The sequence below is a fragment of the Cynocephalus volans genome, chromosome 8 (assembly GCF_027409185.1).
Source record: "Cynocephalus volans isolate mCynVol1 chromosome 8, mCynVol1.pri, whole genome shotgun sequence".
NCBI lineage: Eukaryota > Metazoa > Chordata > Mammalia > Dermoptera > Cynocephalidae > Cynocephalus > Cynocephalus volans.
The window spans coordinates 144,461,610-144,474,686 of NC_084467.1; positions in this window are offsets into that span (position 1 = coordinate 144,461,610).

Genomic DNA, 13,077 nt, shown 5'->3' on the forward strand with positions numbered 1-13,077 from the left:
TGTAACGACTGATCTGCCACCATTCTTCACCCCAAAGGCCCGGAACGGGGATGAGGATGCCGGGGGCTGCTGGTGGATTTCCCCAGAGTCTTTCTGTGTCAGCTGAAGACTCCCCTGGACTTCTCTTGTCAGTCACGAACCCAGGCTGGGGCCCACTGGGCTGCAAGTCTCCCATGACCAGACTGGAATACAAATGGGGCTTTAGATGTAAAGATCAAATTAGATGGCATGTGGTGGGAGGGATCCATGAAGGAGAAACCCCTTCCCCAAGCTCCATCATCCTACAAGTGAACATTCAAGTCTCTAACAGGCTGTTTTTAGTTCTTACCCCTCACTCCCAGGCTTTGCCCAAAAAAGGAAAAAGGGAAGGTTTAAATCAAGTAACTCTAAATCCTCTTTTATCCTTGAGATTATGTGTCTGGTATTTGTGTCTCTGCCAGTACAGTGAGTGAGATCCTGGTGTCCCAGGCCCCCTCCAGCTCCTACCGCAAGCCACAGAGGTGGCCTCAAACACCTCACTTCCTCCCCACCAAAACACACACACAATTGGAAGTGAAAAGCTTGAGGAGACTCCAAAATATAAATAAGCCTTCATCAGGATAAGGAGGAAGACCCCGGACAAACTGAAACCTCTTCACACATTGCAGTATGCCATGGTCAGCCCTGAGCTCCCGCTCTCGATTTCCAAGTGAAGTGGGCTTCTTAGCAGAAGTCAAGTCTGCCGAACTCTGGCGAAGTCCACATGATCCAGGGGAAGTGTGGAATCACCGCCATTGCTTGGTCCCCAACTGATCCATCCTCGTAACAGTTGCTGCCACTTACAGAGCTATGACTAAGTGTCCCCTCGTGTAATCCTCCAGGTAACTCCTATAAATAAGTGCTGATCCCTCATTTTACAGTTGGGAAAACTGAGCCTCAGAGAGATTGATAACTTGTCTAAAGCCACACAGCAGTAAGTGGTAGAGCCTCGATGCCAGCACAGGTCCATCTGACTCAGAGGCCTGGCTTGTAACTATACAGCTCTAGTGGTACTCACATGTGGGACTTGGGTCACCATGGCAATATCATCATACTTTATTTGCAGTCTTTGCCAAGGCCACCATTGGGCAACCTGCTTTCTGGTATGTCCTAGCCTTCCCTTCCTTCAACTGAAACAGCTGTCCTAAATTTGTCCCTCCTGGACTGAATGCCACCAGCAGCCCTTCACTCATGGACACATGCTGCTGCAAGGCAGGTGAGTGGACACTGCCAGTCCCTGCCCCCCTGGCCAGCCTGGGGCCCCGAGCAGCACTTTCCTCACAGCTGCTACCTCCTAGGAATTCCTTGCTTTTCTTCTTTCTCCCTCACGACCTTCGCAAGCTTTCTTCTTGCTTCTCGAGCTTTTCTGCTCACCAGCTAGATGCCCTGGAGACAGCGGGAGTCTGCACTGGTCACCCCAAGGAGTCTCACGAGTTCTGCCCGCTTCTTTCCAGACCCTACCTGAGAGAACTGTTCCCACGACAGGGTCACTGCCGCATCGTTGGGGCCCTTTCAGCCCAAGGCCTCCCACAACTCTCAGCGGACGACTGCCTTTTGTCAAAGGAACTTCATTTGCCAAGGACTAGTTAATGTGCCATCACTGAATTTGCTTACATTTGCCACATGTCCTATTGGATTAAAGGACAGCGAAGGCTGGCATCCCCTCACCCATGGAGCCACCTGCGCCCTGCACCTCCCAGTGCTCAGTTCACACTGCTGATTGGCTGAGGCCAGCGGCTGCTCAGAGCACATGACAACTAGCAGCCAATCACTGCTCCCCACAGCTCATGACCGGGTTTTACTTCCTGGGGCAGAGGGCAGGTGGAGGTAGGCCCAGGTTGGGAAGGTGATAATCTTTATCAGATTAGCGCTAACTGGTAAAACTGCTCAGTCTGCCAGCGTTTGGAAGCAAGACGACCCAGCCTCCTGTGTACCCAGTGGGTTCCAGGCTGGTGAGTGGTGGTTTTTCCTCCAGAGCCCTTGGCCAGCCCTTCCTCTCACCCAAGGGCTGTGGTTTGGGGACTGTTTTGACTTGAAACATTCAGGCCTGTGGTGGTTTGGGGAGTTGTGAGACTATTCTGTGTGAAAGGAAAAAGTGAATGGTCTATTTAGAGCCTGCTAACAATTCACAGTATAAAGAACAGGCAGCAATTCTGCTGCTGAGTTGCAGGCTTTCTGAGAGTAGCCCCCTGGGGAGCTGGCAGTGTGGCCCCTGCTCTGGATATTGCATCTGGAAGACCCCCCACTAATAGTGGCAATGCTTCCAGCATGTTATGCCTTTGTCTTGGCCTTTTCTCGGACTCTCCTCAACCTCTTCCCAGTATACTCTCCTCCTGGGGCCTGCAATATTCTCGTGCTGTGAGTGAGATCACTTTTCCTAAACCAGATGAACTTTGCTCTGGACAACCGAGGGAAGGGTTGGCTGTTTGCGAATGCCTCAAACAGCTTCTCTTGGATCTGGTTGTTGGGTTTTACCTCACCATGGCAGACACAGAGTTCACCTGAGGGAGGAAGCTGGCTTTCCTCTCAGGACAAAATGGTGGCCACTGAAGCCTTGGGTACACTCCAGGATGTTTCTATACCCAGAGAAGGATGCTTCATTTTACTGCGTCCTAGGATTAGGAGAGAATGTGAGAATCTTAAGCTTCTAAACATTCAACCTAATTAAACACTGATCGGTTTACTGAAATACCAGAAGCTTGTTTCAAAGATTATCCACCGTTAGGAATGGTTTTCACCTAATTTATCAGAATAAATTTCTTATGGACACAAGTAATTCTAATCAAAATCCCAACAGGATTTTGTGTAGAAATTGGTAAACTGACGCTAAAATTTATACAGAAATGCCAAAGACCTAGAATAGCAAAAACAACTTTGAAAAAGAACAAATTTGGAAGACTAACACTACTAGATTTGAAGACTCACTATGAAGCTACAGCAATCAAGACAATGTGATACTGGGGTAAGTATAGACAGATTAATGGAACAGAATAAGAATCCAGAAATAGGCCCACATATGTATGCTCAATTGATTTTAAACAAAGGTGTCAAGGTAATTCAATGAAGAAGAGGATTGCCTTTTTAATAAATTTAATAAATTGTGCTTATATAATTGGACATTCATTTGCATAAAATGAACCTTGACCTGTACCTCAAACCACACACCAAAATTAACATGAAGTGGATCATAGTGCTAAATGAAAGGATTAAAATTATAAAACTTCTGGAAGAAAAATAGAAGATCCAACCTTTGTGACCCTGGATTACGTAAAGATTTTTAACTAAAACACAAAAATCATGAATCATAAAAATAAAAATTGGTAAATTCGATTTCATCAAAATTTAAAACTTCTTTTCTTCAAAAGAAACGAAAAATGAAAAGAGAAGGCACAGACTGATAAAATATGTGTAAAGCATGTATCTGACATAGATGTATATATGTGTGTACATATTTTATAAATATGCTCAACATCATTGATCATTAGGGAAATACAAGCTAAAATCACAATGAAATACCACAACTTACCCTCTAGAATAGCTGAAACTAAAAAAGACTGAAAATACCAAGTGCAAGGGTATAGAACATCTGAAACTTTCATGCTTTCCCAATGGGGATACAAAAATGGTACACAGTTCCAATGTGTGAAAAAACATCTACATATCATATCAGCCAGTAATCCCACTGTTAGGTATTTATCCAAGAGAAGGGAAGACATATGCCCACAAAAAGACTTGTCCTCTAACGTTCATGGCAGCTCTATTCGTGATCACCAAAAAGTAGAAACTACTCAAAGGCCCATCAAGTGGCAAATGATTTAACAAATCACAGTATATCCCTATAATGGAATACTACCTGATAACAAAAAGTGGTAGAAGGCATAGCTACTCAGAGATGCAGCAACATGGATGAATCTCAAAAGTATTACACTAAGTGAAAGAAGTCAGTCACAAATGACTGCCTACCATATCATTTCATTGACACGGCATAATGGAAAAGTCATACCAGAGGGACAGATCCATGGTTGCAAAGGGCTTTGGGTGGGGAGGAAATTGCAAAGGGACATGAGGGCACTTTTTGGAATGATTGAAATGGTCTATACATTGTTGTGGTGGTGGTTACATGATCATACACATTTCTTAAAATTCCTTGAACATGTTGAACACTTTAAAAGTGTGAATTTTATGATATGTAATTATATCTCAATAATCTAACTTTTTTTAAAAAATGACTCTCCAAACCAGCTTGAATAATAGAAATTCATTAATTTAGATCCCCTTTATTCATATTTAGTGACAATTTATACCCCCAAGGGCCAAGTTTTATATGTGCTCTATCTAAAAATGGTTATTTTGCACTTTTATTATCCCACTAGGGGGAAGGAAGAGGGAAACTCAAATTACTATGTACCAGGCAGGCATCATATGAGGCATTTTGTACATGATTTTATTTAGTTTTTTTTATTGGCTGAATTGTGTCCCCCCAAAATTCATATGATGAAGCCCTAACCCCCCAGTATCTTAGAATATGACTGTATTTGTAGATCAGGACCTTTAAAGAGGTGATTAAGATAAAATGAGAATGTTAGGGTAGGCCCTAATCAGTCTGATTGGCATCCTTATAAGGAGAGGAAATTTGGACACCAAGAAAGACATGGGCAGGCACACAGAGGGATGACCATGTGAAGAGGCAGCAAGAGGGTGGCCATCTGCAAGTCAAGGAGGCAGACCTCAGAGGAAACCAACCCTGCCAGCACCTTGATCTTGGATTTCTAGCCTCCAAAAGTGTGAGAAAATAAATTCTGTTGTTTAAGTCACTCAGTCTGTGGTATTTTGTTATGACAGCCCTGCAGATTAATACAGTCCTCCTAGTAATCTGAGGTGAGATAGGTAGGAGAAAAAAATCCAAGGCTCTGGGAGTGTCAGTAGGGTGCCTGTATTAGTCCATTTTTGTTGCTTATAACAAAATACTTGAAACTGGGCCATTTATAAAGGAAACAAAATTTATTACTTACAGTTTCTGAGGCTGGGAAGTCCAAAGTCCATTTGGTAGTGATGACAGTGACCCAGGGGTGTCACATTGCAAAACGGCAGAAGCAGAGAGAGCAGAGAGAGAGACAGACTCTTCATGCTCCCCTTTTAAAGCCCTCCAAACCATGCCCATGACCACCATTTTTAATCTGTTCACTACTGCAGGGTCCTACAATCTAATCACCTCTTCAAGACCTCACCTTTCAATTACCATAAAAGGATTTCCCACCCTCTTAACAGTCACAGTGGGGGCCAAGTTTCTAATACATAAGACTTGGGGGACACAGTTCAAGCTTCAGTGAGTTGTGGGGGGACATAATTCAATCCACTATAGTGCCCAAACACCTGGAGCTGGTGGGGCAACCTGGGGGAAACACAGGCCTGCCTGACACCCACTGCTGCACTCTTGCCACCCTCCATCAGCACCCCATGACCCCCCACCACCTAGACTGCAATTCTTAAGAGAATCAGAACTGGTCCTTTCTTGTCCTTGAAAAATCTGTATTGCTCTTGCTCAGGAAATGTTGAATTGACTTGAATAATTAGAGTAACAAGGTTTCAGGATAGAGAAGACACCTACTTTACATATCCAACTATTCTGCAGGTCTATTCTGCAGGTCAATTCTGCAGGACAAAGAAATATTGATTTTTATAAATAGTGAATGTGATCATAGGAATTGATACCTTACCCAGCAATCATCCCTGAGCTTTGTGAGTGACAGGCACGTAGGATTCCAGGGGATGGCTCCCAGCCCATGGCGCAGGTAGTTCTTACAGGACCTGTGTAATAAATGCTTTGTTAGCCTAGACATTCATCCATTTCAGAATATTTCTTGAGCACCTAAAATAAAAGCAAAAATAAAATCTTCACATCTTTTTTCTCAAAAACAGACTTGTCACCAAATCCTAGACCATGCTGACCTCTGGCCCATTAGAACAAATAATTAAGGAGTTTTTGTTCCTCATTTATTTTGTTGGGTTTTTTTTTTACCAGACTAATTTTTTTTTTTTCCATTCTATGCACCAAAACCAGGTTAAAAAAAAACAACCTGGAGTTGAGCAGCTTGCAGCTCAGAAATGGAGAAGGATGCCTTTATTCTGGGCATTTCCTAGAGGGCAGACACTGACCTCCTGCTCATCATTGGATCCTGGGGGATCAAGGAATAGTGCATTTTTGTTAAATGTTTTTTGTGCTTAATTAAATTTTAGGTGATTCAACTGCCCAGGATGGGAAGCAGCCACTCTCAAGGAAGTGACTAAATGCACTTTCTAAATTCAGCCTCAGGAAGAGCCAGGTGAGTTGGGTGGCCCTGAGAGATGTCATCTGCTCAGCCAAGGTAAGGACAGGGTGGCACTGGCAACCAGGGAGGAAAAAAAGCTGAAATGGCACATGAAGACAGAGACAGCAGGGAACCATTGACTGAAACCAGAAAAGGAAGAGGTGTAGACAATTCCATGGAGAATTAAGTAAGACTTTGGTGTTTGAGAGGCCAGAATGTTGTCCACATGGGGACACCCAGCTGGCGGCCTGGAGCTTCAGACAGGAGTCGTCAGGACTACCAATGGAGGAGGTGACCTTAAGAGCTCAGCCCTGCTCCTTGTTTTCCTCACACCCTCTCCCCACCAGTTGACAGGTTTGCTAATGTTACCTTCTAAGTGTTTCTTGAATCTTTTCCTTCCGGCCTGTCTACCACTTGCAACCCCAGGCCCTCATAACCTCTTCCTTAGATTACTGCCTTCTAACAGGTGTCCCCCTGCCAGTCTCTGTTCCCCTTAAATCCACCCTTCACATGTCACCAGTCACTTGTCTGAAATGACATTCACAGGATCTCCCTTGCCACCTTTAAGCCTTTCAGATGCCTGTTTTCCTCTCATTCTTCAAGACCCAGCACAGACACCCCCTCCTCCAGAAGGTGGTCTCTGATGGCCCCAGTCTTAGCTGGGTGACCCCTGTGCACTTAAAGCTCACTGTGTGTCCTGCCTGACCACACCGAACTGCATTTCCCAACTGGTTATTACGTCTTCCTTCACCGTATCTTATGAGCTCCTCAGGGCTGCAACCACACCTGAGCCTCTCTCCTCAGCACCCACCCCAGTCCCTGGAGAGCACACACGTGTGCAGTTCATCCTGGGAGGGAGGAAGGGAAGGAGAGAAAAAGGAAGGAGGACCAGACACTGATCTTGAAAAACATCTACATATGGTGTTGTGGCAGCCAAGTTTCCCACATCCTACCTGAGGGGCCTCCGCTGCTGCTGAGTCAGGAGAACCCGGGGCTAACTCCTGGCTTTGCCACCACCTAGCACTTTGACCTTGGTCAGGCCATCTAGCTTCTCTGGGCCTCAGTTTTCTCATCTAATTAGGGGGTGGGACCAGATGAACCTCACCAAGAGCACCACAACTCTCCCAACCACAGGAGCCTTGGCCCCATTTCGGTACCCATGGCTTCACCTCCCAGGGCCTCCTGCCTTTGTCCTGAGCCCTCCCACCTGGTCCCCAGACTTTCCTCACCTGGGCCAGAGGAGCCCACGGCAGCCTCATTAGACGGCACTGACTGTCACAGCCTTTCCCATGGATCCCAACAGACAGCTTTTGGTGGAAATTAAATTCACTTGGCTTCTCCTCAGAGTTTAACCAGTTGTTTTCTGGGGCCAGGCTTACTTTGTCATAAATAGCTGAAGTCCAGATGGCCATGTCTTTGGATCTTCTTTATTGTCTTCTTTAAGAGCTCGTTAAATTCCTCTCTCCACCCGCTGCTGGAGAGGAGTCCGCCAGGCCTTGGAGAAGCATGGTCCCTGCTCCCACAGGCCACCCCTCCTCCCTGCTGGGCTGAGCAGCATCCTCCATGCATAAGGAAGAATGGCTCAACTCAGACCTGCAGCGTGTCATGGGGCCTGCGAAGGACACAGTTTCTCTCCTCACATTCCTCATAGTCTAGTAGGAAACACAGGTAGGAAATAGCTATTGAGGAGGACCAAGATAAGCTGCAGGTGTACACATCCCACTCCTAATGAATTCCATCTTTTAACTCCCAGTAAGCTCCATGAGGGCAGAAATCTTGTCTTGTCACTCACCACTGGATTCCCTCCCCCTAATACTGTGACTGGCACAAAGCAGGCATTCAGGAAATACCTGTTGAATGAATGAATGTCATCTTCTTGTCATATCCCCAGCTCCAAGCATGGCACTTGGCTCAATAAATTTTTGCTAAAAGAAGAATAAAGGAAGGAAGGAAGGGCAGGGCAAGGCTTTGAAGGATGAATAGGAGTCAACAAGACAAGGGACATAAAAGGAAAGGGACAGGAAATCCCAAAGGCAGAGAGGATGGCATTTGCAAAGGCAGGTGAAAGTGTGCAGCTTTCAGGGAATAGCAACTTGTTGGAAGTAGTCCAACATTTTATCTGAAATTGAGCTTAATTAAAGTTTTACTGGAAGGTGGCAGAAGACCATCTATGTTTTTCTCATTACTTTCCCTTCTACAACCAACTTATCTGCTGTGGGATTGTGAGCATAACTGACTCCATCTTCGGCCCTTACCACTTGTTATATCTTTGTGAGAGCTTTGCCCATTAAGTTACATGTAAATAGGAGAGAGGTAGTTTGAACAATAGATAGGAACCACCTGCTGACTGTAGAGAAGGAATGATTAAGTGCTGGTGTGGATAAGCCAGTCTGACCACCTGCATCAGCATTTGGAGCTAGTTATGTTAACGAGCTATATAGACTTGAGCTGAGCTTTGAGATAGTGCAGAAAAGTTTGGCTTTGGGTTGTCATGTGACTCATTACTCTGTAAGTAAGTTGCCTTGTAATAAAGTTCTTTGCTTTATCACGTGGAATGGCTGATTTCCTTGTTCAGGCTTGGGACACCTTTCCAATTAGGTGAACAATCTCCCCTTGGTCCACCTTGAGACATCTGCTTAGATCGTTAACGAAGTCACGGGGTCCTCATGTTTCTACTATAATAATCACAACTTTTTTATTTGCAAGTGACAGAAACTTCAAACAAGCTCAAGAAAAAGAACCAACAGGTGTAGGAACTGGTTGTTTCTATTTCCATGTATGTAAGTATGAAAAGTACATCTATATCCATCTATTTATATCTATCTACTGTAATCTTGGGTTTTCTTCCTCCTAGAGTATCTTCATTCTCTCCTACTTCAAATCGCTTCTTCTTTGCAGTGAGGGAAACAGGATCACATGGCCCAGCAGCTTTGGAAGTATCCATATAACATTCATATAAAAATCCGGGAACTGACTTTGATTGGTTTCAGTTGGATCACGTGCCCACCCCAGACAAACCCCTGCAAATATTAGCCAGCCTTGGCCATGTGCCCTCCCATGATGGACAGCCAAGGCCTGACATAGTACCCAAAACCTTTCTAACTTAAGAAGAACCACAATTGTCCTCCCCATCATTTTTCCAGTCAAGTACAAACCACAGCCAGCCATTTCTTCATGTATCCTTTCACTCATAAAAATATTTATTGGACTCTCACTACATTCCTGGCAAATTAGTGAAGCCAACATGCTTTTCATGGATGCTCATTTTCCCCGTGCCTCAAGGCCCATGATAACTGCTCTCTCATCCAGGAATCCTTTCCTAGAATTTCTATTTTAGTCCAGTTAGAAGCACATAGAACCCTCAGGGTTTGCTGTTCACGGCGTCTCCTCCATGCGTGCCTTCTCCTGGTGACTGGCATTCTGGCTCAGCTTGTTAGTGCTGGACCAGATGCAGTCTGAAACAGCCCAGAATCGGAACCTTTCATTCTCCATTCCTCCACAGACCCCTCAATCCATCAGCCTTTCTGAGGCCATCCCTTCCCGCAGGACCTTTCCTCCCTCATTTGCAAGGGACTTCAGAGGCAAACCGGTCTGTCTTTTTCCTGCTTACTCTGACCTTCCGAACATGAGAACTAGATTAGCCTTCCTAACAAAGCACTGTGATCATCCCTTGCACTGACTCAGAGACACACATTAATTTTCTGCTGTCCTGAAGATTTTCAGTCACTCATCAAGTATCTGTTGACACCTGCCATATACCACTTATTCTGCAAGATGCTGGGGATACAACAATGAGCAAAATATAGTTGCAGTCTAGATAGGAAGACAAACACAGGTGAGCAAAAACAGCAAGTATGATCAGAGAATTACGTAGAGGGTGTTACGGAAGCATGTGGGGAGCACCTAACCCGGCCTGGGAGCGATTTCTCAGGAAGAGCTTCCTGCAGTGGAGCAGCTAACCTGAATACAAACTTCCTCATCTGCCTTTGAGATCTGTGTTTCCCTTATCTTCCAAGCTGACCCCCCAATGAGGGTTTGCTCTGAGTATGCCATTCCTCCACCCACATAAACACCTGCCCCATGTGCCTGCCTCCTGACTCCTCTATTCTGAGTTGTTTCTGCACATGTGGAACTTAAATCTCTAATTAAATCATAAATTCCAGCAGGGCAGGACTGGCAGTCCTTGAGCTAAGTCCAGTCCCATGGTCTGCATAGGATTGGTCCACATGATGTATTTTAAATGTTTGAATTAGGTGCGCTGGTAGAGACCATTGTAGCTATAGCCAGGCAATGGTTGCCCAGCTAAAGATGACATTTCCCCACCACTCAAAGGACACAAGTAAAACTAAGGTGGGCCACTTCTGCGTCTGGGCCTTAATAATGTTGCACATGCTCCCCTTCCCATCCTATTTCTTATTCTTTCAGCTGGCACCCAGACGGCGTGGTGACCCAGCCTTGACCATGACTTTTCATGTTAAAACCATGACGTGTGAAAGAAACCAACATCCTGGTCCCTTAAGCCATTGCATTACTGGCAGAGCAGCCCAGCCTTACCCCAACTAATACAGTTACCAATGTGTCAGATTTCTAGCTTCCACTGAAAAATTGGAAGATCTAGCAACATGGTGCCTGCAATTCTGCAGGGCAATAGTCAGCAGGTGCCAAATCCAGTTTTCAGCAGACCCCACGGTGCCCTGATGAGTCTGAGGGCTGATGTCCCAGCCACGGCCTTTGCACTGCTGCTTTCTGACCCTTCACTCTTTTCCATGACCTGCCTGATTCTTGCAGGCATTGTGTTATCCAAATTGCCCTGAAGCTTATTTGAAGCATTTGAACCTCTGAGTAGAACATGACCTGGGGAGTTCAATTGCTGTTGAACCTCCTGCCTATTTCTCTCAGGAGTTTGTGCCATTTCAAAACCTAGACCAGTTATCTCAGTCCTGGCTTAGGAGTTGGGTAAGACCCAACACCCCCTAACAAATATTCCATAATGTCCCCTTTACATTCCTGAAATTTAATATTACCCACCTACACACATAATTTTAAAAATCAGAAAAGTGCCCTAATTGAAATATAAAGGAGAAATAAAAGTTGCTTATGATGAAATCTTAAGTGTTTCCATATGTAAAGGCTTGGTACGACTACATCGGTAAACAGCATGAAACAGTCGGATGCCTGCAGGCTGACTTTGAAGCACCACGAATGTGACAGCTACAAATGCAGATAGGTACAGGTGTGTGTGTGATTTTGGTAACTCAAGCACCACAAGTGGCAATGCCATCAGAGATGAGATTTTTCCAAAAGGCGAACAAGTCTAGGTAAAGTCCTGAATAACACAAAATTCAGTCTTTCCTTCACTCCCACGACAGCTGCATTCCCGGAAAACTTCATGCATTTGAAAACATGCAGCGAATACTCTGTGTGCAGGAGAAAAGTGGAGTTCCATTTTAGGCTGTGATCATTCCAAACATGTTCTCCATTCAAGAATGCACAGCAGGCACCCAGCAGTCATGCAGGATGGGGGCAGTTCTCGGTTAGGGGCCATCATGCAGAGCATTGCAGGCTGTCTAGCATCTCTACCTTTTCCCATTAAATGCTAAGACCATCCGAACCCCACCACTAAGATAACCAAATACACCCACGTGCTTCCAGAGTTCCCCTTTGGGCAGATGCTCCCCCAGTGAGAACCACTGTCCCAAACCAAGAAGGCACACGGAGAGGGAAGGGGATGTTGAATACGACTCTGTTTTTCTACAGAGCTCAGTGCAAATGAGGCATCACTTCAGGGTGACCTCCTGTAGCCACCCACACTCGTTAGGCTTTTGTTCAGCAAAGGAACCAGCAGTGAGGAGACGACTGTGCAGAACGTCCACGGTGGGTGGGTGGGTGGGTGGCTGCGCTCGGTGCCTGCCCCGGGACCCCGGGACAGCAGGCGGGAGCTCAGCCGCAGCCACCCCCTTCCTCGCCACTGCTCCCGGCGAGACACACCTGACCTCTTGATCTCTGTTTTCAGAAAGGAAGAACAAAGAAAGTGAGAGGCTGAAACTGGACGAAATTCAGTTCCCCTGTCCTCGTCTCGGGTCTATTCATAGCCCCTTTCAGCGAGTCACATGGAAGCATCTATTCACCATCTCTGAAAGTGCTTTTACCTAAAATACTTCCCCAGCTATTGTGTAATGTGGCTGCGATGCTGGGCAGCCAGGACGGACACGTTCCTCGAAGAAATACAGTGTGAATCAGCTTCCCCTGGGCCGGGCTGGGGCCAGGCGGCCACACACACTTCGGACACCAAGGGGGCGTCGCCTCACCGTCCAGGCCCTTCTCCAGAGGCGGCCGCTGGCCTCCCGGGGAAGAAGCCCTCAGTCTCCACAGGCCTTGTCTTGTCCACACTCTCACGTGCGCCCTCCAGTGGCTTCTGGGGAGAACACTGTTGCGTTTCCACGTGTGGAATGAAGGGTCGGGGACAGAGAGGTGGCTAGGGACGTGTTCTTTCTCCCAGGACCGTAGGGAAGGGCTCTGTCCCTCCTTGTCCCTCAGACTTGCATCCTCCCAGAGCCTGGGCCTCACTTTCCACATGCCATGCCACCCCCACCTCATTTCCTTCTCTGTCCCGACCCATTTTTAACTGTCTGACTGGGAAGGATCTGATCTGACAGGACAATTAAATATTAATACCGTGATTGAAGAGTCTGTGTGCAAATCAATTAAAAATAGGATATGTGGGGCTGAGATATTTTTAACTTATTTTTTC